Source organism: Protopterus annectens, chromosome 5.part1 (assembly GCF_019279795.1).
Source record: "Protopterus annectens isolate FY-2018-M chromosome 5.part1, PAN1.0, whole genome shotgun sequence".
NCBI lineage: Eukaryota > Metazoa > Chordata > Ceratodontiformes > Protopteridae > Protopterus > Protopterus annectens.
Genome location: NC_056736.1, coordinates 456,785,267 through 456,812,904, shown reverse-complemented (window position 1 = coordinate 456,812,904; position 27,638 = coordinate 456,785,267).

Genomic DNA, 27,638 nt, shown 5'->3' with positions numbered 1-27,638 from the left:
TGTCATTTGGTATTAGGGCTGCGACTTCCACAACTGTACGTATTGGATGATGCAATCTCTTTAATGCTTTGTTCAAATCTCTTGGGTCAAAACATATTCTGATTTCATCTGAGCCTTTTTTTGTGGGCTGCTACCATGGATGACACCCATTCAATTGGTTCTGTAACTGGACAAATTACACCTTGCTGCACCATTTTATCCAACCGAGCTTAAAATTTATTCTGCATAGCTATTGGAACTTTTCTTGCTGGTCTGACCACTGGACTGACCTCTAGGTCTAACTTCGTAGAATACACAACTGGCAGTTTGCCCAACTTTTCATCGAAAACAACAGCATATCACATAAAATAACTTCTGTAAAACTGGAACTAGTATATGTGCTTATATGATGAACTTATTTGGTAAAAGAAAGCAAATTCATTCTCAAACTGTCTCTGAGACCCAATAATGATCACACAGGTCTTCGGACTACATAGAATAACAAGCTGTAATAGTTCCTAGCCAAATAACATGAAAGCACTACTGAGCCTTTGGTCTGAATTTCTTCACCTCTATAAGCAACAAGTTTCACACAATTAGACACATTGAGTTATTCATTAGTACTCACCTTAGCAAATGTGTCTGCTGACATAACATTGCACTTTGAGCCAGTGTCTACTTTAAGCTCTGTGGATTTACCATTGATCTGGACAGTACAAAACACTTCATTCTTTGCCAGCAAATTTACTGCATTAGCCTTTTCACCAATTACTGATACACCATCTATGTAGAAAGTAGAATTACAGCTCTCTATATGATCGACTTGCTTTTTCGAGTGACCCTTCTTTATAACTGCGTGAGGTTTACTTGATTTGCAAAACTTTTGAAAATGGTTCCATTTTTTACACTTCTAGCATTGCTGACCAAATGCTAAGCATTTTTTTTCTTTTAGACTCATGATTGGCACCACAATTGCGACAGTTAACAGTACAGCTGAATATGGATTTTGCTGACTCACCCTTGTACTGCACTGAGCATGTCCTTTTGTTAAAACTTGAGGTTTTACCTGGGGAGCCTGCAGGGGTGGCAAGTGCCATGTGCTTAGGCCTGCTTCTGCTAGCCATGTGTTGCATGCTATCTACATGTGCTCTGGAGCCTGCTGAAACCATGTTCTTATCACTTGCAAGCATACTTGTGTGCTTTTCTGTAACTTCACGGATTTGACAAATCTCAATAGCTTTGCACAGCATTAAATCACTGTCATGTAGCAAAATCTTTTTCACTGCAGCACTATTAATACCACACACACAAGCCTGTTCCTTACTAACTCATCTTTTAAATCACCAGACTGACACATTTTAGCTTTGTTTCTCAGGTCAGTAATGTAAGCTGCAAAAGTTTCCCCTGGTTTTTGATCTCTTGTGTAAAACAAATGCCTCTCTAATGTAATATTTTACTGGGGGGGGGTTACACATTTCCCTGAACTAGCATTTCAAACACTCTTGGTCTTCTATTTATTCAGCCTGTACAACAATATTATGGTTTTCACCTTCTCCCTCATAAACTGCTGGTGCATACAGAAATGAATGCTGTCCTTCACATGGCCTCTGACCCAGCTAAGTTTAGTAAAATGAATACCCTGGTGCATGCATCTTTGTCAGAATAAGAATAATATCTTACTCTCGCTCACATATTCTCCACTTCTCTGCAATATTATGATCAAGGATAAGTGGTGATGGCTTTCAGAATATATCTGCCATATTAACACATACCAGTGAAGGCTTTTACAAGTATGCATGAACACACACACATATACATATTTATGCCAGTACTTGTAACTATGCTCAATAGCACCACAAGCCTCTGAATAACTGAACTTTGCGAAATAAGTTTCTTGGGCACTGTAATACTCTTAAAATCACTGTAGTGTAAGAAATCACCTCTTATCTTTGTAAGAAACATTTCAAAACAACTCCACTCTGCGAATGAACTGGGCAGAAGAAGCTCAGCGTAAGAAACATTTCAAAGTAACTGTACTTTGCAAACAACCTGACACAACACAACAACAGCACACTGAAACTTGCCCAAAATGGCTGTACTTTGCCAAATAACTCTTTACAGTGCAAGAAACACTCTGTAATGATGGCACTTTGTGAATAGACACACCTAGCACAAGAAACTTTTGAAATAGCTGTATTTTGACTGTACTTCATGAAATAGCTGCACTTTGCACACAGATAAACTCTTCAGAATAAATGCACAGTAATAAGCACACACTGTAACCACTTTTACACACTTTGAGATACTTTGAATAACCCTATTTGTGCCCTGAATACAATGCAAAATAGTAGTTATGCCAAAACAAAGTACTTTGCCAAAAAACATGCAGTTGCCGTGCTTTATTTATGCTTAATGTGCCGTTTTTGCCCTTATTATATATTTGCTCATTTAATCTTTTTCCACGCCCATTATTCTTTTCTTGTGCTCGTTTTACTCTAAATATGCCCATTTTTCTTTAACATGCTTGTTTTGCAATTCCAAGGTAATTCCGAAGCCCTTATGTGCTTTTCTAATAATTGTTTTATCAAATAGCTTTATTTTAAACATTTCATTTAATTAATAAACCTTTTGTGCATCTTGCTTGTTAAATAATGCGGTCTGTGCCCTTGTAATGCTCTGTTTTGTCTTTTTTATAAAATAAATAATTTCTGCAAGTTTTCATTACCTTCTGGCCCTTTTCATGCTTGTTTCTGTTAGTTTACCTTCACTGTTAACTCTGCATCTCATACCTCTGAAAAGCAGTCTCTAGAATCCCAATTCTGACACCATGTCCCTCGTCCGGTCAGGATAAAATAGATGAGTCTTTATGGACTCTGTTCAAGCAGCTTTATTATGCACAAACACATCAGGATTGAGGCTTAATAACTTTAACTTAGATAAAGTTATAAACAAACTAGCTATTACACTCATACATGCTCACTCTCTGGCTGCACTCTCAAAATGACACTGAAGCTAGCATGTGCTTGCTATTTATATGCATGTGCCAACCTTGAAACCCTTCTTAAGGATACAACATGCACACACACACACACACACACACACACACACACACACACACACACACACACACACACACACACACACACACACACACACAAACACACACACACACACACACACACACACACAGACACACACACACACACACACACACACACACACACACACACACACACACACACTATTCTACAGTTTCCTATAATAATCATAAATTCTATAAATTTGGGGACAGTATCCTTGATAGTTATATGCATTGACTCTAGTTTACTAATAATATATGGCCCTAAAGTTTGTATTTCTAGACACATTTCACTACTTATATCATATTTGCTCATAACGTGTTCCATAGAGAGAACTTTTCCAGAATCCATTAGTTGATACCAGTATATTAGTTTTTTCCCTAAGTTTAATTATTTTAGAGACATCAAATATGTTAATCTTATTCTGCATACAAGCTATAGGGTAGAATAGAAATGACCATGCTCTAAATCCTGGGATTTTATTCAGATAATTTTTAAATATATTTAATGTAATAGTTATATATTTAGGACATATAAGTTTATTTTTATTCTCCAAAATATATTCCCTTACCAACCAATGAAAGTTATTGGATAATATTTTATTAAATTGTACTGGCAATGAGTGATTTGATTTTAACTGAATAAGTTCCTCTATTTGTTTCCACCCAGCAGAATAAGAAGAATTTAACCATAACATTATTACTTAATAATGGATGATACAGCAAACATTTCTTTATCTGGGAGGGCAATTCCACATGTGCAATCTTTTAGATGGTGATTTAACACTATTCTAGGTTTATTGGAATACCATAAAAAGTTTAATATTAGTTTATTGAACTGATATATACAGTCTTTAGAAAGAGGAAGAGAAATTGCTTGCATAAGATGTAATATTTTTGGGGGAAAAAGCATTTTAATTAAGGAAAAAATCTATCTTCCATTGTTAAAAAATATTCCATCTATCCATAAGATGTTTTATTTTATTTAAAATATTAGTATAAGTAATTATTAATATTTCATTAATATCCTTTGATAATTTATTCCATAGATACTTAATTTTATCTAGAACTAAATATTTAAAAAACTTCTTATCCCCATTATTCGTATTACAATTTACTGTACAAGTAATATCTTAGTTTCATTATCATTAAATTTAAAGCCAGAACTCTTTTGGAAGAGTTCCATTGTCTCAACACTTGTAATGAGCTGCCATAATCATTCAAAGTTAATAGAATGTCATCTGGGATGATCTGCAAACAGCTGAATTTTAGAATTTAAATAATTACTAAAGTGTATACTTTTGATGTTAGCATTTGATCTGATACAATTCAGAAATGGCTCCATGACCAGACCAAATAATGGAGGCAATGGACATCCTTGCCTAGTTCCTTTACTAATTGTAATTGGCCTAGATGTATAAAATCCAATCTTTATATAAGCTAAAGAATTTTCATATAACAATCAATTGCATACAATATTGTGAAAAACTATATTATTTCAAGAACAACAGTAAATAATCCTAGTGAACTGTATCAAAGGCATTATAATTGTCTATACTTACCAGGGTGAAACTTCCTTTTGCAATATTAATATAATCAATTATTGTAAGTATTCTTTTAATATTATCATATGTGTTTCTATTCAGTATAATACCAGTTTGATCTTCATTAATCAACAAAGGTAGAAACTGTTTAATTCTGTTAGCACATATTGCCATAAAAATCTTATAATCATCATTTAATAGGGATATTGGTCTATAGGATGAGCACTCTTTTCCATCTTTAACCAACTTTAAAATTGGAAAGATTAATGTATATTTCCATGAGGAAGAGTTTTTTTGCTTCTTTAACTAATGTAAAGACTGTTAACAATATTGCCAAAGTTTCCTTGGGGAATAGTTTATACATTTCAGGAATAATACTGTCAATTCCCGGTACTTTGCTTACATTTAGTTTATTAATTTGAGATTTAAGTTTTGACATTAAAATTGGCTTATCTATTAGCTTTATTTGGTGTTCTATTAATTTATTTTTGATCTGTTTCATAAAAAGAGTTTATTATACTCTGTGGCTCTATTATTGGATCATATAAATTAATTGAATTAAAGTGTATTTTAAAGGCCTCTAAAATGCCTTCTAAACCTAGTTCCAGGAATATAAACTTCTTTTATCTGGTTAGATTTAATAATTTTTTTTGTCCTGTTTGGTAATCTACAGTGATTATTATGTTTCATAGAATAAGAACTCATTTTAATCTTCTCCAAATTAATCATTGCTTTATGATGTAATCTCTCTAAATATTTTTTATTCAGCTCCTCAAGATCTTTTGCTACATTATTACCTTTTTGAATTTCTAATTTAAGTTTATCAACTTTCATTTGTAAATCTAATAATTCTTTATTCCATTGTTCTTTATTAATATACCAAGATAGAATTTTACCATATAGATATGATTTTAAAAGGGCAGCCACGGTGGTGCAGCAGTTAGCGTTGCTACCTCAGAGCAACAGGTTCTCCGGTTCCATCCTCAGCTAGGATGCCTTCTGTGCGGAGTCTGCATGTCCTCCCTGTGGTTGCGTGGGTTTCCTCTGGGTGCTCCAGTTTTCTCCAACATTCCAAATACATGCTGTAGGTGGATTGGATACTCTAAATTGGCCCTAGGCATGAGTACATGCATGTGTGTGCCTTCTGGCTACTCGACACTGTAAAAAAACTTCACTGCCAATCATGATCAAACAGGTGATCCACTGTGGTGACCCCTAACTGGGAAAAGCCAAAAGAAGAAGAAGAATATATGATTTTAAAGAATCCCACACATATATCTCAGATATACCCTCAGTTAAATTTATATTAATAAAGGACTGAATTTCTTTTGTATAAAATTCCTTAAAATATTTCAGGTTAGTTATATATGCTGGAATTCTACTAATAGAAGCACTTTGTTTTGCATTTATTTTCAATTCAAATGTAATTGCATTATGATCAGATAGAAGGCATGTGACAACTTTACCTTTATCTAATTTTCCAGTTATAGCACTTGAAATATGGGGTCTATATTATAGTTTCGAAGTTTTTAAACTTGGAATGCTATAATATCGACCTGTTTTTGTCGAAAACTCAAAGTAGTGAAGCCACGGAACTTCAAAATCTTACCTAGGGTAAGATTTCAGTTGTCCGTTCCATAGCTTTGCTATTTACTCTACTGTGGTGGGAAGGTTACGAACTGGGATGAGGTAAGTATGCGAACGGAGGTTACAGACCAGGTTAAGGTGAGTGTGCAATAGTTAGGGACTTTAGGGTTAGGGAGCGGGTAAGTTGAGTGTGTGGTAGTTTGGGGCTTTAGGGCTAGGGAGTGGGTAAGGTGAGTGTGCGGTAGTTATGGACTTTAGGGTTAGGGAGCAGGTAAGGTGAGTGGATAGGTAGTAGTGTAGGTTTAGAATTATGGTTTTGTTAAGTGTATGTGTGTGGTTTATTTATTTTGGTGTGCTTGTATTTGTGTTTCAGAACAGCAAATTTTTTCCTTGGGGAAAAAATTTGCTGTTCTGTATGTTTGATATTTTGCGGTTTAGATATTTTAGGTACGATGAAATAGCGTTCGCTATTTAAATCGTATGATAGGGTAATATAAACTCAAAATGTGCACTCTATTCTAGATTGGGTACCATGTCAATATGAATAATATGTAAAAAATAAATTTGCCTCTGTGAATTCATTTATATTCTTAATATTACACATATCTATGAAGTATATTAATGCTTTGGATGACGCTGGTTTCCTATGCTTATTTATTATGTCAGTATCACAATAATTTAATATACAATTAAGTCACCAGCTAAAATTATACTACCTTTAGAATATTGTATAATATCCTCAAACTGCTGCTTAGCCACTTTAACTTCTAATCCAGGCATTCAATAAAGATTAATCAAAGTGTATACTTTCCCATTTAATTCCAAAGATACTAGACAAAACATCCCACATCTATCATTTTATACATTTATGATTTTAGGCATTAATACAGAGATTTTCCATAAAATTGCAACACCTCTTGTTGTTTATAAGTGAGCTAACAAATACAGAATAGATATTAGTATTAAGTCTATTAATGTCTTCTTGTAATAAATGTGTCTCTTGTAAAATTAAAACTTAAGCATTAAACATTTTTAAATATTTACTTAAACTTCCCCTTTTACAACTATTATTCAAACCATTAACATTGATAGAAATATACTTCATATAAAATATATCAGTGGAAGTATAGTTAGCCATATGTTGTTAATATCAGGAAAAATATGACTGAAAGTGATTGTATATGTTTGTCAATCAAGTTTAAACTGTTAATATTCAAAGACACTAAATTATAAGTAGTTAAACATGAAAAATGAAATATTAAACATTTAAATAAACAGTAATCCATACAATCTCTGAGGTTTATGACCCCATGTTTGAATAGCATCCCTATTCAAGCATTTCCTCTATGGTCTCCTTCTAAGACAAACCTCTTCTCTAGCTATTTGAGATATAATTTTATACAGAAAGTTACTCATTAAACAAATATATTAATTAATGAGTTATATATATTTCTTATTATTTCATATTTATGTTTCAAGGATTAATAATTGAAAATAATTGTACATAATACTGATCTATTTACTATAATTACTTTTAATACTTAAACAGTCAATATTTCTTAAATCAACTGTTGTAGCCATTTTCAAAACCTAACTATGTAAAGTTCTGTCTTTCTATACTATACGTGGTAATGATACAATTTTAACATGAAGTAAAAAAAAGATTATACATCTTATTTAAAATCTTCTAGAATAAATGTTTAAAACAGACTCATCATATATATAATCAATCAGTGTCTGCATTACTTAATTTTAAAAGGATCATGTCTATTTCAGTTACAAATCTACTAAAAACTTATTTTACCTATTGTCTACATGATTATTAAAAAATAAAACTATATTATATAACTTTAGTAACTAAAGCAAAATGCATATCTATGTTAGTGTATAACACAATTATATATATATATTAAAATATGTGCTTAGAATCTTACATATAACTAATTGAGATGGTATGGGTTTGTATGTTTGTGGGTGTAAATTGATGTAAGTTAAAAATAATGCTAACATATCTTTACTAAGTAATATATGTTGTTGTGTCTTTTGGCTTTTCCCTGTTAGGGGTCGCCACAGCGGAACTCAGGTCTGCTAATGATTGGCAGTAGATTTTTTTACGTGCCGAGTTGCCGGCCCTGACGCACAACCTTCAACGAAGGTACCCCCATTCAAGCATGTCTCCACACAGAAGACAATCTAGCTGGGAATCGAACAGGACAACGTCTTACTGTGAGGCGACAATGCTACCGCAGCACCACCACCGCAGTAACAACATAAATCCCATTCAACAGTCAAGGACCATGGTACTAATGACCTTAAACATCACTGTAATATATGGTAAATGACCCAATAATCTAAAAAGGATGGTACCTTAAGTAAGCCTAAAAACTAGAATCTTAAAACCAAGCAGTATAATTTCCATTGATCTCTGTTTGAAAATATTACTTATACATATATTATGAAACAGAATACAAATTAAATGATCAAACAGCTCTTTCACCCGAAATGGCAAAATATCCAGGGTATCATTTTGTTTGTTAGGTAGTGACCCAAAGGCAGTAACCAAAAACATTTAATTAAATTGGAATGTACTTCATTTCAGACATGAGTCATAATTCAGTTTCAGTATTTATCTGAGATGGGTTTAACCATTGCTAATTATCCTGTCATTTAATGAAGTGCTGGTGAATAAAAGTACTACCTCCACAATGAATTTAACATTGTAAGAATTTAACAAGGTATGGAGATGTTATGAAGAAAGTAAAGCATTTTATAAAAAAAATATGAGTCTGTCATGTACAAATGAAAGCCCACACCTCTCTGCCTTTCTCCACCATTTAGACATAAGATGTGTTAGTAATCCAAACCCTACCTTTAAATTATCTCTATAAATACAGGTAGTTGTATCTGAGGAAACATACATCTGTAAGAAGTAACAGTGTGTTAAATCCTACCTGTAAAGCATCTGTATACATACCTAGTTTTATAGGTGAGTACTAGATTAACTCCTCTTCTATGTCATTTTAAGCCTAACCTGTGTCCCTCAAAGGTAAGAATCAAACTACCTGTGAGGTATACATGTTCATCATTATGCATCTTCCAATTCATACACAGATGTATATTTGTGAAATGTTTTCTACCCTGCCATTAAAACATCTATCCAGGTGGGTAACTATCTTTCTATGGTAAGTGTGTCTCTTGGATAGCTCCCTACCCCTAAAATATCAGTGTATATGCAGATAATGATTTCTGCAATAAATAAAGCAAGTCCACACACTAGCCATAAATATCTCTACAAGTGTCAATATTTCTATTTGCAGAATGAGCTACTGTAATACATTTTGTACCCCAGATTTTACAAAAGATACGTATCTATCAGTACAAGGATTGAAATAGACTTTTGCACTTCGTATATCGCTACTGATACATACATACATATTTTTATGTGGAAGGTAACAGTGATCTATCTTGATGTAACTAAAATGCATCACAAACTAAAAGTGAAGGACCATTGTGATTCACACCTAATTCTCTTATATTAAAAAAACACATACATTTAATGATTTCTGTATTCTGTGTAAAAGTTTGCTTTTATATTTCCATATACCTTGGAAACATAACAACATTTAGTATCATACATCTTACACCTTACTGAGAGTGCAGTTCCAAATATCTGTGAATGACTGCCAATGGTTATTATCCTTTATGATTCTAATTACTATTGTTATTTATTAAGTGCTGTCCACCATCTTTTCACCAACAGTCATCAGACCTAGGAGAGATAAAAAAAAAAACAGATCCAAAATTTGACTCAGACTCGGGGATATCCCTAAACATCAGTGACAGATAAGAAGTACATATTTTACTCAGGCAGCATAACTTCCAACTTTCCAGACCTTGGCAAAATGTCCATACCCCCGACTCACATCTCTAACTTGCTGCTAACAAAAGCATAACCCTCTGGTAATTTACTAACCAGACTTTAATGCCCAAAGTCAATAATAAAAGGCAGACACTCAGCTCTCAGATTTAACATCATTTGGAATATCCATACCAATGCAAAATCCATTAATTAACCAAACCTCTCAATCTGCAAAAGTAATATTCAGGAAAAAAAGTCTCTACCTTTGGGCCCCCATCCTTGCACTATCTGTAGTTTCATACAGGTTTTTAGCATCATAGGGTATTAAAAATAGAGATGTATATCACTTTAAAAAGCGTTATACCAGGATCAGTGCTTATATAACCTTTGACCTTGAACTTGACATCATTACTGTGCTGTCCTGTTCCCTCTCGACAGTCTGCACAATTGGAAGACAGTCTACAAGGCAAAGACGACAAGAAGAAGAAAGAGAAAAAATCTCTTCCAGTTTGCAACCTCGGCGGGAAACACAGAGACAATCTAAGCAACAACACAGTCTAAAGCAGCTCTAGGTATTGCTCAAGCTTAGCTTTAGTTTTAGAAGGTAAAGCAATTCATTCACAGGATCTAAGTGAAGGGAAGCTAATCCACACAAAGAGGCTTCTAAACGCAACTCTGCACATACAAGAAACAGCACCCAAGCTATCACTTCCATAAAAGCTTCATAACTTTAATCATATAAGAAAATAAAGAAATAAAACAAAAACCTATATCACCTGCAATGTCACTCAAGCAGCAAACTCATATTATAACTATTCAACATATAACCAGACATCTAGAAATTCATACATCCTAAAAAATCTCTATGCCACCAACATAATACTAAATAAAAAAATCCATCCTTAAAAGCATAGTATTCATTCATAGTAAAAACACATACAGCCATAAAACCAGTCAGAAAGATAGCAAAGAATAAATAATTATTTAAAGTGTTCTTATCAGTAATATAATATCTTCAAATGAAATCAAAGTAAATATTGATTACTGTTTATAATACTATAAAGAATGATATAGAAGGAGAAAACATGACCTTATTTTTGTGTATATGTATATATTTTTTCTTGCCTGTGTCAGTTACAACTTCTTGTTGTAAAATAGCAAGTAGTACCAAGAGTATATGAATATAAGCCAATTAGACCAGAGAGGAAAACAAAAATGATTGATATTTATTTGTCCTTTATTTTTTTTCTTCTTGTCAATAGTTTTTCATCCATTCATTTCTCCTTGTCTTTTAGTGAACTATTGCTCCATTCCATTTCTTCTGTTTGTTCCAAAATGTTGTTTGATTTAAAAAAAAAAATGATATGGCTGATTCCAGTGTTTCAAATGTTTTAGTACCTTCTGTAAGAAAAACTTTATCTCTAGCTGGAAATAATAAGTGCACTTTAATCTGTCTCTTCTTCAATTCTTTTATCAAAGGAAAGAACTCTTTTCTTTTCAAAATCACAGATGAAGAGTAGTCACTAACAAACCTTATTGTACTCTCATTTAATTTAATTGGTGAATTTGACCAAGAAGTTTTTAAAACCAGTTCCTTATCTTGGCATGAAAAAAAATCTCACAATTATGGATCTCAGGTTTGTATGTACTTTTTTTGATGACGAAGGGACCACAAGAGACCTGTGAGCTCTTTCAGTAATATATGATAAATGCTCCAGTAAATTTAAAGTTTTGTGGAGCCAAGAAGTGAGGAAATTAACCATACTGTCTCCTTCTATTTTTTCAGGTAATCCATAAATGTGTATGTTGTTCTTCCTAGATCTATTTTCAAGATCATCTATTTTATTTAGTAAAGACGTGTTTTACTTAAAAAAATTGATATTGTTATTCTTCTGAAACTCTTCCTTCTATATCATTTAGTGCTCTTACATACTGGAGAGCAGAGTCTTATTATTTCATGTAGCGCTTCCTTTTGTTTTCTGCATTTTTCTTTGAAATTATCTAGTTTGTTGTCCATTTTATCTAGTTTTATTTAGAGATCTTGGATGCTAGTAAGAAGTAACTGTATTTCTTTCCTTAATGACAAGTCCTCTGAGCTATTTTTTGGAGTAACTCATTTTGAAGAATAGGCAAAACCCTTTCTGCTTAAATGTTGATAGGAATTAAGAACATTGAGAATAGATATTTCAAATATAATCTTACAAAATATTGAAAAGAAGATAGTCTTCAAAGTTGAATAGTCCACAATGTCAAAAACTTAATTCCTGTCAGAAATATAACTCAAATAGCAGATTTGAGAAACTAAGCTGTTAGCCTGTCACCATATTGACAACATTCCCACATCCATACTTTTCAACTGTCCAGATTTCTGTAGAATGTCCAGATTTTTGCTTTCTATTTTTGGTATGTTTTGCCTCTTACTTGTCTAAATATTTGGCTTTCTCTCCAATAATTAAGGCCTGAAGTCATTAAATGATGACAGACATTTAAGTTTCATGCTTCATGTCCTTCAGAAAATGCATGCGAATGCAAACCATTTTTTTCTTGTAACTTTCCATGTTTATAAGAGTAAAATTTTAAATTTGTTTCTGATTTTAGACCTTTATCTCCCAATTATTCCTGTCTTTGTCCAGACTTCTTGTACTGAGAAGTTGAGAAATATAGTGAAATATACATACCTAAAACTCACAATAGCCATCAAAATTACTATACATGTTTATCTCACATCACAAATTGTGTAGCGCAAAGGTAAGACACCAGGTGGAAAACAGCAAGTCAATTCACTTCAATTCCTGATGTAGTGAATCACTTAGATTAATAATTAGTAAATCCAACAGACTTTATTAAAAACAGTCAAGCACTTTCATCTCAAACAATAATGGGACTTCTTCAGAACTGAATCAAATCAAAATTGCCCTCCTTAAATACTAAACTGATCTACAAAATCATGTCACACTGTTCAATTTAGTCATTAAAAAGAACTTATTTCTAAAAGATACCAAACTTTTCTAAAACCACAATCCATAAACATACTTCCACAAAAAGTCCTAATAGAAAGCTTTTTTATAATGAACTGTCTTATACAGAACTGCTTTATAAACAATATCTGATAAAAGCATACCCAAAACAAAACATACCCAAACACAATATATCAAAACTTATTACAACTTTTGAGCCCTCATCTTAAGAATGGGAAGAATGGATAGGTTATCATTTAAGCCTGGGGGTACTCTGGGAATTCAGTTTTAATTGGCACTTTAATTCCTGTTTTCAATATCTAATTCGCACCATCCTCCCCTTGGGTTCATTGGGACAATATCCAAAATACCAAAACTGAACTTTGTAAATCCTGTACAAACCAAAGTGTGCTTAAAAAAGTGTCATTTGAGTTCCCTTTCAAAATCGCATATAGATGTTCATATATTCTTTTCCTCAATGGTCTTTCAGTCTTCTCACATAGAAAATCCACATTTATTGCAAATAGCAATGTAAATGATCCCTGCAGTGCTACAATTTCCTTTTTTCAAATTAATTCCAAAAGGTATGGTAGTCCCATATGGCTTTGGCTCAAAAGAAATTAAAAACATTATTTCCAAAAATTGAATTATTTTCAAGGGTAACCGTAAGTTTTTAGATGTTTTAGGAAATAAAACTAATTTTGCACTTAAAACTGGTAGAAATTTAAAGTTTTATTTTGAACACACTAGGAATCCTACTCACCCTCATGACAAAGGAGCTGTTTGTTGTGGATCATGTAAATAATGTCCCTACATTTTGGAAGGTTCTACAATTTCCTTACAAAACATTCCTTTTGGAATTAATTTGAAAAAAAGGAATTGTATCACTAGAGGAACAATTTACATTGCTATTTGTAATAAATGTGGATTTTTCTATGTGGGGAAGACTGAAAGACAAATGAGGAAAAGAATATATGAACATCTGTATGCGATCTCAAAAGGGAACCTCAATAACGCATTATTTAAGCACACTTTGGTTTGTACAGGATTTAGTATGCTCAGTTTTGGTATATTGGATATTTTCCCAATGAACCCAAAGGGAAGATGGTGGGGATTAGATTCTGAAAGACAGGAATTAAAGTGGAAATTAAAACTGAATTCCACAGTACCCCAGGCTTAAATGATAACCCATCCATTCTTCCTGTTCTTGCGATATGGGCTCAAAAGTTATAATTAAGTTTTTATATATTGCAATTTGGTATGTTTTGTTTTTGGTATGCTTTTAGCGGATATTTTTTTATAAAACAGTTTTGTATAAGACAGTTTTTTATAAAACAGCTTTCTATTAGGAATTTTTTTGTGGAAGTATGTTTATGTATTGTGGTTTTAGATTTTAAGAGTTTAGTATCTTTTAAAAATAACTTTAATGACTTAATTGAACAGTGTCACATGATTTTGTAGAGTAGTTTAGTATTTAAGGATGGCAATTTTGATATGATCTAGTTCTGAAGTCCCATTATTGCTTGGGGTGAAAGCGCTTGACTGTTTTTTAATAAAGTCTGTCGGATTTACTAATTATCAATCTAAGTGATTCACTACATCAGGAATTGAAGTGAATTGACTTGCTGTTTTCCACCTGGTGTCTTACTTTTGTGTTACAAGTTTTATATTAAGACACATTTCGTGTTGTTGTTCATAGGTTCATAGGTAGGTACTAGGCTATCTGCCTGAGGGCATTTATAAGCCTAGCTAAAGTGTGTCGGCTTTCACCACCCCATTGATTAATTAACTGATCCTTTGTAAAGCTGAGCCAATGAAGTGATCCCAGGGGTGTATTTCCTGTTACCCATCCACTCGTCAAAGTTTCTCTTGAAGAGTGTTAGTGAGGGGCTCTGCCTAATGTAGTTTGGAATTTTGTTCCAAAGCATGGGGAGTCTCTGTGACAGGAATCTATCCCTCCCACATGTTCTATTTATTGTTGTGGTGAGGTTTAGCTCACTAGAGCATGCGGCTCACAGTGACTTGGATTTCTTTAGGTGGAGCATGTCCATCAGTTCTGAGTTGGACATGGCTTTGTATGTCAGGCAGAGATCACCTCTGAGTAAGCGATATGCCACTGAGTACAGCCGGAGTTTTTTCAGTCGGACTGCATAGGACATATATTTGAGGCCAGTAATCCTCTTGGTGAGGTACTTTTGTGGTCTTTCCAGCTGTTGAAAGTGACTTTTGAGGTACATCCCAAATGGGGCATTATACTCTATGATGGGTCTGATGAGTGACAAGTAGAGGGGCACTATAACCTCTTTATTTCTAGATGCGAACCCTTTAGTAATTAAATGGGCCACATAGAAGGATTTCCTAACTACTTTGGCAATATGATTGTCAAAGGAGAGATTACTATCGACCTGGGACACCAGATCTCTTATTACCTCTTCTGTATTAAGGGGGCTGCCACCTATGTGGTAATTTGTGGGTGTTTTGTTTTTCCCAAATGGGATGACTATGCATTTTTTTGGCATTTAGCTTGAGGCCATGACTTTGACAGTAGGTGTCTGTCTCAGTAAGGCCCTTTTGGAGGATGTCCGTGTCAGCCAGAGAGTCAATTATGGCTCCCAATTTGCAGTCATCAGTGAACTTGTTTAGCCATAGTCCTCCTGCGGTTGCCTATACTTCTGAGAAGTATATGCTGAACAGTAAGAGTACTAGGACCGAGCCTTGTGGGACACCACTTGTGACTAGTTTAGAGTTGGACCTGGAGCCCACTATTCTTACCATGTGAGTTCTGTCTGTAAGCCAGTTGGCAACCCATCTCGTGATGTACGGGTTTATGTTCAGGCTGATGAGTTTTTCTGTAATACTCGAGTGGGGAATGGTGTCGAAAGCCTTGGCGAGGTCAAGGTAGGCTGTGTGAACCTTGGTGACTGTCTCAAAGAAATCATCCAAGTTTAGTAGGTGTGATCTGCCCTTAACAAAGCCAAACTGGGTTGGGTCAAGTGTTTGGAGGTTCCCAATGTCTTTGTTAATGAGTTCCATGATGGTGCGCTCCATAGCCTTGCAGACCAGGCTAGTCAGGCTTATGGGGCGATAGTTACCAGGGACAGTTGTGGCCCCTCCTTTGTGGAGTGGAATAATCATTACTGTGCACCATTCTATGGGCATGTAGCCTGTGGAGAGGCTGAGGTTGAACAGCGTGTTTAGGTGGGGGGTTAGTTCGTTCTGTAGTTCATGCAAGATGCAGCCTGGGACACCATCTGGCCCCATTGATGCTGTGTTTTTGGCTTTTGAAAGGGCTGTTTTCACCTGTGCATCTGTGATTTCCGGGACACTACATTTTTTCCGATATTATTATGGGCCCTTTGGGGGTGAGAGGGGGGTGAAGTTTGCACTGAATCTATCTGCCAGGATGTTGGCAGTATCAGTAGGGTCAGTATATTTTGTGATATTTTGCACTAGTTCAGTGCATATCTGCGAGTTGCCACTTAAATTCTTAACATAGCTAAAGAAGGCTTGTGGTTATCTTTTGAATCCTTGGCTATTTTTCTTTTGAAGTTAGCCTTGGATGATTTTATGAGGGACCTTAGTTTCTTACTGATACTGATCAGGGATGTTTCCTTCTTGGGATTTGCTTTTTTTCTGAACTAGTTTCCTACTTCTATTGTATAGCCTGTTTATGGCAGGGGTCCACCAGACTGTTGTGAGTAGGTTTACAGCATTTGTCATTCACATTAGAATTTGGTACTTGGTATATGAATGGACTGGTTATGATGGAAGAAATGGCTGGAACAAACTCTTCACAATCACAGGTGAATATTACTTCACTTCCCACAGCCATTAATCTTATTAAATCTATTTCTCCCTCTCTGGAAAAATGGAATTTAACCCAACTGGTGGCAGCTTTATCCCAGCAAGTAGCTGAGATTCATTCCATTCTTGAAAAGCTACAAATACCACCACTGACTGCACCGGATGATAGAAGTCAGTCTGTGAGTAAGCAAGGAGGGTTGACCAATCAGGAAGATTTTTCAAACATGCCTATTACTTCAACGGGCTCTTTCCAGAGTACAAAAACTACTGGTTTACAGAAGGAATCAACCAGACTTCAGAACTTTAAGTTACAAGATTAGATTAATCATGGCTTGCTTTTTCCAAATGAAATTACAAAAACACTTCACCACCAACCGCCAAAAACTTTCTAAAGGAAGCTGTTTGAATTTGAGTCAAAATTATCAAAGGCACACAGCTTACAGTGCAACAGTTTCTTTTTGAGTCAAACTATTAAAAATAACCAGGTACCTAAGGGACTCAGGGTGTTTAAATTTCCAAATGGACTACATATAGGGGACAGTGAAATAAATGAACTTTTTGATATGTTTGACAGACATGGTACTGAGTCGATGCATTTCATTGTTAAATTAAATAACTCTAAAATTTCTAAGCTTTTGGAAGTGTTGAATGATCTTAATAATGGTATTTTAGATGATTTGCTTTTTGAGTCTAATTTTTCAAAATATTAAAATATTTTTAATAAAATAGAATATTAGGTTAAGATTAATTTGGAGCATAAATAAAATAAATTATCCAGGGATGAATGATTATGCTAAGCATATTGTCTATCCTATACCTAAGTCCTATTGCAACTTTTCGAGTGATTCAAATGATGAGACAGAGAGGGTTAACCATGTAATGGGGGGTTATTCAAGAGAATTATATGGAGTTGAACAAACACATGTGGTAGATTTAGATGGCTAAGAAGATGAAGAAGGCACTGATTATGACAGTAATTAACCCCTTTAAGGAGGTCTGAAATATGAACAGACAAACTGATTTTTTACCACAAGGTCACAATTCCAAAGCCGTACAGAACTAAGGGAAGGGGCAGTTTTGAAAGAACAATTACAGGAAGAATAATTAGCTAGTGTAGTAAACATCAGTGTGTGCCCAACTAGTGAAGTAACTGAAGCATTTGAAGGAAAATTGTTGTCCCTCAAGGGTTTAATATTTTAATTACACCAGTCTCAAAGTAAATGAAACATTTTTTTCATTATTCAAGAAGGGTCTTAAATTTCTGCCTTCATTTAGAGTTGAAGCTGATGATGTACTAAGTTGTATGTTAGGAAACTTAATTTTCTTTTAAAGTTCAAAGAACATGTCTCATAACAGACTTCACAATTTAAGAAGAAAAGTCTTTTTAACCCCCTAATCACCTGACTTTAGTGGCCTTTGAGAAAGCTTCTTCCAGTGAAATGTATTCATTTGTTTATGACAGAAAGATACATTTTAATTTGACAGAGCAGGAATTTAAATTATGATGAAAGAACCTAGAAGCAATGAAAGTATTAGAATTATGAAACCTGATAAGGGTGAGGGATTGTTTTGGTTGATAAAGTTGATTATGTTGATAATTTACTTTAAATTTTTCATGACACTACTAAATACGAGGAAGTCTCTAGAAATTAGATTTCTTTGGCTCATAAGAAAACACAATCATTTTTGGAGGAAGCCCTTTTACAGGGAGCTATTTTTGAGAAGCTTTTTAATTTTAAAAAACTGAACATCCCCTTATTCCCACAACTGTTGGCATTCCAAAGGTTCATAAGAACATCGATCAACCACCTTACAGGGTTATTATAGTAGCACACAAGAGTTCGACCTATCCCTTAGGTGTGCTTATTGACAGAGTGTTAAAAAACACTATTAGACATATTGACTATCTTTTAAGAGACTCTTAGGATTTCCTAGCTGAAATTGACTGGTATAGTGACAGGTATTTTTTTTTGACTATTGATGTTTTTGATTTGTTCACATCTATACCTCACAAGGAATTTTTAGGATTATTTTTTGAGGCCATCAAAGAATTAACTACAGTGAATAATATGTTAGTTAATTTTATGATGGAAGTGGTGAAAAGTATTCTGACAAACAATTTCTTTATGTTTGAAGGTGAATTTTTCAAGCAGACAAAGGGTGTAGCAATGTATGCAAGTTGTGCACCCATTTACATTAACTTGGTTTTATATGCTTGGGAAAAGTAATTTCTGTGTATATCTAAATAGAAAGAATGGTGGAACATCTAGTTGCATTACCTTGATTATATATTTATTTTACGGAAAGGGTCATCACAGGAGTTGGTAAATTTGGGGGGTTATTTAAATAGCATATGCTCTTATTTTAAATTCACTATATTTCTCCTCTAATGTTAATATTGATTATCTAGACATTACTTTATATAAGGACATGCTTGACAATAGTTTTGCTTCAAAGATTTTCAGGAAGAACACATTTCTAATAGTTACTTAGACTATCAAAGTAACCATCCCTATTTCACTAAGAAAAATATTTACAGAGGACAACTGGTCCAGGCAGCAAGAATGTGTTTAAATTTAACAAACTTTAGAACTGACTTGGCAAACATTTCTCAGATGTTTCCTGAGTGGAGATACCCACAAGAGTAGTGTAGCAGATGAGGTTTTGAATGGTTGGGGTTCAAGGTACAAACCGTTATATCAGGAAAAAAGATGATGGGAATGCATTATATAAGCATATAGAACTGAACCCTTTACATGAGTTTAAGTTTACAGTTATAGATCAAGTAAATTTGGACAAAGAGGAGGGCCTAGTGATGAGTTCTTGGAATATTTAAAACTCAAATGGCAGTTAAAAATAAGTGCCATGGTTACTCCTGGACTTAACGACACTATGTCTCTAAGTAGTGTTTTAAAATTAAGGGCTACGTATTTTATTTGTTAATAATTAAGTAAATTTTAAAAAAAAGTGACATGCTTACTAAAAATTTATATGTTGCAATTTTTTTCTTTCTCTTTTTTGTTTTTATGTATGCCAGAGAATGAATATTATTTTAATTGTCTTAACTGTTGCCATGGGGATATTGATTAAGGGGAGGGTTTTGTATTTTTAATTAATGAGTATAAAAGCTGTGATTTTTTTTGTTTAACTGTATTCTGATGAAGTCCTTTGAGATTGTGGATGAAAGCGCTTAATTAAATACGAATTTTGGGTACTGGCTGGCTTTTGCATTTTAATTTTCATTTTTATTAGTTTGTTTGGTTCGTGTTGTTCTAGACATTACATTATATAAGGACATGCTGGACAATAGTCTTGCTTCAAGGATTTTCAGGAAGAACACATTTTCTAACAGTTACTTAGACTATCGAAGTAACCATCCCTATTTCATTAAGAGAAATATTTACAAAGGACAACGGTCTGGGCAGCGAGAATGTGTTTAAATTTAACAAACTTTTGAACTGAGTTGGCAAACATTTCTCAGATGTTTCTTGAGCTGATATACCCACAAGATTTTTTAAATAGTGTAGCAGATGAGGTTTTGAATGGTTGGGGTTCAAGGTACAAACCGTTATTAAGGGATAATAGTTATGAGTTTCAGAAGGGGAAAGAACATGAGCAGCAGGATTTTAATAACAGTATGGTAGTCCTGTATGATGCAGTGGTTAGCATTGTCACCTTACAGCAAGAGGTTCTCCAGTTCGATCCTTGGCTGGGGTACCTTCTGTGCGGTATCTGCATGTTCTCCCTGTGGTCGCGTGGGTTTCCTCCAGTTGCTCCGGTTTCCTCCCACATCCCAAAGACATGCAGTAGGTGGGTTGGACACTCTAAATTGGCCCTAGATGTGAGTGCATGTGTGTGCCTTCTGTGGAAGTTTGGGTGCCAGGCTGGCAACTTGACACTGTAAAACTTCACTACCAATCATGAGTGGACAGGTGATCCGCTGTGGTGACCCCTAACTGGGAAAAGCCAGAAGAAGAAGATGGTAGTCCTGTATGGCTTTGATTCAAAAGAAATTAAAAACATTTTTTCCAAAAATTGGATTATTTTCAAGAGTAACCCTGAGTTTTTAGATGTTTTAGGAAATGGACCTAATTTTGCATTTAAAACTGGTATAAACTTAAAGTTTTATTTTGAACACATCAGGAATCCTACCCACCCTTCTGAAAAAGGAGCTGTTTTGTTGTGGATCATGTAAACAATATTCCTACATTTTGGAAGGTTCTACAATTTCCTTACAAAATATTCCTTTTGGAATTAATTTGAAAAAAGGAAATTGTAGCACTAGAGGGACAATTTACATTGAATTTGTAATAAATGTGGATTTTTTTTATGTGAGGAAGATGGAAAGACAATTGAGGAAAAGAATATATGGACATCTTTATGCAATTTCAAAAGGGATCCACAATAACACATTGTTTAAGCACACTTTGTTTTTTACAGGATTTACAAATTTCAGTTTTGGTATATTGGATGTTGTCCCAATGAACCCAACAGGAGGACAGTGGAAATTAGATACTGAAAGACAGGAATTAAAGTGGCAATTAAAACTGAATTCCACTATAACCTATCCATTCTTCCTGTTCTTAAGATGAGGGCTCAAAAGTTGTAATAAGTTTTGATATACTGTTTTTGGCATGCTTTTAGCAGATATTTTTTATAAAACATTTTTGTATATGTGATACTAAACTTGCACCACCCCAATCTGTGTGTAACATTTCATCCAACCATCTATCCACAACCCCTTTTTCCCATTTTTACACAAGGGGTCAGGATATCACTTCAGCAGTGACAATCATCTAGAGCCAAGGTGTACACTTGCAACATTTCATAAAGTGGTATATTTATTTTTGCAATCCTGCTTAACATATACACCTGAGTCCCTAATTTTCCAGATGATGATCACACAATTCGTGCATGCAATTATCTTCAGCCTGCAAGATACATACTGTTTTCTGATGCAGTTCATGTTGCTTTTTCAACAGCGTGGTTATTAAATAGTTTTAAAACATTTTAATCTACAGATATATACTGTACTTGCACAGTTGTTACTGCAATTCTTTTCACTTTGTTTATCCCACAGCCATTAACTCAGTCAGAGGCATTTGCATTTCTTGCTCATTTTCTGCAGCTCCTTCTACATGACGCAAGACCAGACCTTTTGAGGTCAGTCCTTGAGAGCACAGCTCAGTAAGAACTGTTTCAAAGGCTGCTTGTACTTGGGGTGGGGGTAACAATATCAACAGCTATCATCATATGTAACATAATACATATGTATAAGTTATATAAAATTAACTGCAATGTCAGCGTGAGTAAGACATCTGAAATAGCAGCCAAACCATGGGCATCTATGTTTCTCATATGCTGGTCAGTCAGACTGAGTAGACTGCAGTAGATTCCTTGCATAAACTAGTCACACCATCCTTTCTTTACCCAAGAGTATATTACAGTAATACTGGCTGCCTAATATTTTCTTCACGTTTACATTGACATATCCTAAGGCAATTTTACCACTTGCTTATGTCTAGTTACTGTCTTGTCTCTGTCCATCTTTAGATTTGTTTGATATGTTTTCAAGTTTCAGATAATATTCAAAACACCTGGACTGTTTTCACTAGTCTTCAATGAGTTCCAAAGTTCTGTGTTGAGGAATGCAGCAAAAGCAGGCGATACTGTAATCAATATATATGTGTCACTTAAAGAGTTAGGGTGTGTGTGTGTGTGTGTGTGTGTGTGTGTGTGTGTGTGTGTGTGTGTGTGTGTGTGTGTGTGTGTGTGTGTGTGTGTGTGTGTGTTTATGCTGTGCAATCACATATATTAGTGATGCTACTGGTAGTCTCCTCTACCAGCATGATGACACATCTTCTGGTAAGTCCCTGCTGATATGTGCTAAAGTAAAAGGAAGAATGCACTGCACATTTTACTCTATATGCCTTTAGAATGCACATTTTAGTTTGTTTTACAGGACACATTTTTCTACTTCTGTGTGGTTAGGTTTAATTGTTTGAAGGTTCCTGTGTAGGTCCTCTAAGAGTAAATAAATGCAGAGAGTAAATGAAGTGATCTCTTAAACGTAAGAATGTGCAAGCTGATTTCTAGCTTAAGCCTGAAAGCTCCTTCACACATGAAATAATTTATTAATGAAAGGTGTCTGCATGTAACATTCTAAAGAGACTCATTTATTTATTTTATTCTATTTTACATTTGTTGAACAGGGGAAGTTCAATGGAAGGGAGAAAAGCTCTAGTACCTGCAGTACAATCAAAATATTTAAAGTTATACATAATCAACAATGTCAGGCAGAGTACAATTAAACTAACTTTACACTGGCAAGATAAATAAGAAAGCAATACATAGTATAGGTATAATTAGATAAATAACTAGGCAGTAGGATCGATGGCACAATACAGACTACTGAGTAATCTAGAAAGGGTGTACAGCAAAAGGTTGACTGAAATTTGAGCATACATGTCAACTGTGCAGATTTTTGCAGATTGTCTAGATTTTTGCCTCATGATTTTCATCAATTCCTCATAAAATTGCTGGCTTTCTGGCAAATCATGTCACTAAATAATGACGTGCATTTGTTCCAGACTTCATATCCTTCAGAAATTGCATGCTAATGCAATCCATGTTATTCTAACAACCTTCTAAGTTTTAAAGAGCAATATTTAAAATCTGTCCCTATTTTTGGATTTTTGCCCCCCTAATCCCACTTCCCCCCATTATCTTAGGCTTTGTTCATATTTCTTGCACTAAGAGGTTAAAAGGTATGATCTTGAGATGTAAATGAAATGAGTGGTAAAACAGAGTTAAGAGAGTCGTGGGTAGATGGTGGGGTGGATGAAGACAGAGTGATACTTGGTAACAGAGTAGAGGGGAACAGACGTATAGTAGAAGAGAATAAAGAAAGCAGAGACGCTATATTTATCGTGGAGATGTACAGTTACAGAGCCAGGATGTTCCAAGGTGTTCTTTTCGATGGGTTATGAATGCCTGCTGGTTTTCGAGAAGCCGTAAAGCATGTGGGAGGGCATTCCAGGGGCAAATTCTTGCAGAAGAGTCTTCTTTTACTTCAAGTCTTATAATTTAATGAAATTTAGAAAACTGTTACAATGAATGTTTTGGAAGTTTATTTAGTGTGAATTTAAACTGTCTTTCCATTATCCATGGCTATCTTCTCCAAATACACTTGCAGTTCTGAGCTGCTGTCATTGTTTAAACTGTCATAGTGACAATGACAGCATGATTGAGGTTGTATCTGGTCCCACATGCAACAACGTACTCCATAGCTAATATATGGATACTGTGAGCAGGTCACAGAGGGACAGCACAGCAAAATACCAGCTGGGTTCATCAAATACTTGGGGAGAAGGGGGATAGCAAAGTCAGAAATGGAGCAAGAGCAATTAGAACACAAACAAAGGTAATTTGAAGGAAAGGTAGCTAGGAAGAGGAAAGGCTTTTGACAGAATTACAGGTAGCCATCTTACATTTTGAAAAAAATGGTAGTTGGAGATGGTAACAAGGAGCTTGTGTGAGAAAAAAATATGATGTAGGGAAGCTTGCTGGAGTATACAAACAAACATAAAATGCAGAAACATGCAGACAGGGATCTTATGGGCACAAAAGGGGTGACAACAGTGGAAGGACACAGACAAAAACAGGGAGGGCAGCTGGTTATGGGGAAGACTGGACTGCAAACAGGACATTGGGAATGACATTTAAAGAATGCAAACATCATTATGAGGGCTAGGGCAGGGGATAGAGTGCCTATCTGATTTTCCCAGAGGAGAACACACCCAGATGTCAGTCACCTCTATGGCTGATATCATGTTCAGGCTTTGCCCCTTGTGGCTTAATAGTTGGGGTTGATTTGTTGTGCAACACTATTATCCATACCAATAGATCTTCTAGGGTCCCATTGCAAGAGTCCAGCTACTAGGGCACTTCAAATGCTACCATCTGTAGTGTCTGATATCAGATGGCACAGGGTGACTCCCTCCAGGCCACTCTCAGATGAGCAGCCTCTACCTCCCCTCATCCAAGGTGACCATGGAGACAACTAGAAAGCTCTCCAGATCACTTTAAGTAGGGTGACCTTCATCCTACTGCTGAGTGGCAGGCCTGATGACCACTGCTGACCCAGAATCCTGCAATTCAGGTAGAGCAGTCCCAAATAGCCACCACTTCTCCACATCCTGCACCACTGCTGAACTCCTAGAAGGAGACAAAAACAGAAAGAGAAAAATATAACAAATTAGTACACATATATGACAAATAACATTTCAATTCTACATGACAGAAATGGACACATTATGCATACCCCATAGTCAGGACAGCCTGTCAGACCTCCTTAGACAGACATTGTGTTGAAGGCGATCTCCTCAGCTGCTGTAAAATAAGACTAAAATTATTCAGCACAATGTGGCCCTGCCAACAAAAGGAAGGAAACCAACAGATAATAGCCTGAAAATACATTTCAAAAACCTATATACAGTACTGTCTGATGCTCCTAATCTCTTCCCCCTTCTAACAGAGTAGGCCTTGGTGGCACCACTAATGGTCACAGAATTGATGCCTGCACTACATATAAGAGCAGGTGATGTCAGTGACGTATTCATTTTCCTGGCAAGCTGTCATTATAAAGGCCAAGCAGGTGTTCCTCACAGTCTCTGTGCAGCACATACAAAAAAAGATATTAGTCTCCTGGTTGTACCAGGAAGAAGCATGCTACAGACACAACATTAAATGTATTGGCAGGCAGCAAGGGTGCACTGTGGAAAGTATTACTAGCACAGAATCATGGTGCTATGAGTCTGTCTGTATCTGTGCATGTGCATAGCATGTATCTGACCTCTTAATCTAGGAATAGGCTGGGATAAGCAAGGTAGTACTGCTTACGTGAGATAGCAACAATGTATTATAGCAGTGATACAGAGACAATCATGCTAAGTTACCATGTTATCAACACCATTGCAATGAGGCAATTGAGGTGATAAAAAGTGCTGTTGCCACATTACAGAAGGGAAGCTGTTTTAAGCCAAAACGTCAGGAACAGGAATTCATTGCAAAAAGTCTGTACTCGTACATAGGCATACTGAAAGAAGATACGACAACTAGTAATGTACCTCAGCAAAGCACTGAACACCAGTGATGGATAACAGAAGGGCATGACAGGTAAGGAGCTGGGAGAGGGGTTCATCCTAATGATGAGCATCGCATAAGGGCATAACAAGTTACCATCCAGCTGAAGAGGAGCTTGCCATGACAGAAAACACAACACAAGTGCTGGATAGGTAACTGTCTATCTGGGAGGTTCACCCTGACAGAGTACCAAAGCACCTAGATGCTTTGCCAGAGATGGCCTGCATCTGTCACCCCTGGTCTTCCGGATACTGGCCAAGGCTCTTGCCACCCCTATAGTGCCTTTTTAAGCAGTGTTCCAAAGATCAAATTACCACTGTAACAGCTACAAACAAATGTAATCTGATGGTCATGCTGCTCAATGCTAGAAGTCTAAATCTCAAAATGCACTCACTCGAAGCACTCCTTAAAATGGAGAACATCGACATTTGTGCCGTAATAGAGACCTGGTTCAAGGCATCAGAAAGCACCCCTGCACTACCAGGCTATAACTCATTTCACACCTTTCACCCCAGAACTTGGACCAAAGCTCCAAAGGTGGTGGTGTTTCCATATTCATAAAGGATGCGTACACCTCCAGACTGGTGGCCCAAGATAACATATCTGAGATACTTCAGGTGCAGCTAACATTGGGTAAGAGTGATTCAGCTTGCAGCCTGCTATAGATCCCCAACTATGTCCCAAGACTCACACTCCACATTCCTAAGCACCCTGGACAATATTAGAGTCCAACCTAACACTCTCATACTGGGTGACTTTGACTACCCCTCCATTAACTGGGAAAACTACTCATGTACCAATACACTTGCCCAATGTTTCCTGGAATTCAGTAATTCCAATGCCCTGGACCAGCTTGTTCTTACCTCCACTAGAGGCAGCAACATCCTTCACCTGGTCATTACTAACATGGACGATTGTTGCTCTACACCAATAGTCAACTCCTCCCTGGTTAGATCCGACCACAAACTAATCACCTTGGAAATCCACATCCCCCCGCCACACACAAAAGTAACCACCATGAAAAACCTCTCCAAAGCTACCTTTGGGTTCCTAAAAACACATGTGGCTAACTTCATGGCACCCATGCAAATGGAGATCAGTTGCATGACAGCTGAATCATACACCAATGCAGTGTATGAACACGTACACAAATGCATGGATCTTGCCATACTCAGTAGAACCAAGACGCTCTCCTCCAAAAAAAGGAAGCCAGTCTGGTGGTCCCTTGCCATAAAAAAACTCTACAACAGAAGAAGGAAACTGATGCAGAATAAGGTGAAGTCCCGAGACTAGAAAAACTCAATTATCAGCCTCAACAAAAAGTTGAGATCCCTCATCAAATCCTCTAAAGCTAGCTATGAAAACAGAATTGCAGCAGATAGTAAAGACAACCACAAGGCCTTCTATACTTATGTAAAGAATATCCACGGCAATACCCAGATTTGCTCTGAGCTTCTGCACAATGGTACTTCCTATACCGAGCCAACAGATATTGCCAATATACTGGCTGACAGATTCAGTGCAAGCTTTACCCCCCTCTTCCACCCCAAGGGACCAGTCACAATACCAGTAGATTGCCAGGCACCCAGTATTACTGCTCCACAGGTTAAAACAGCACTGTCCAAGGCCAAGAATACAGCTTCTATGGGACCTGACAATATCCCTGGCTATGTTCTACATGAACT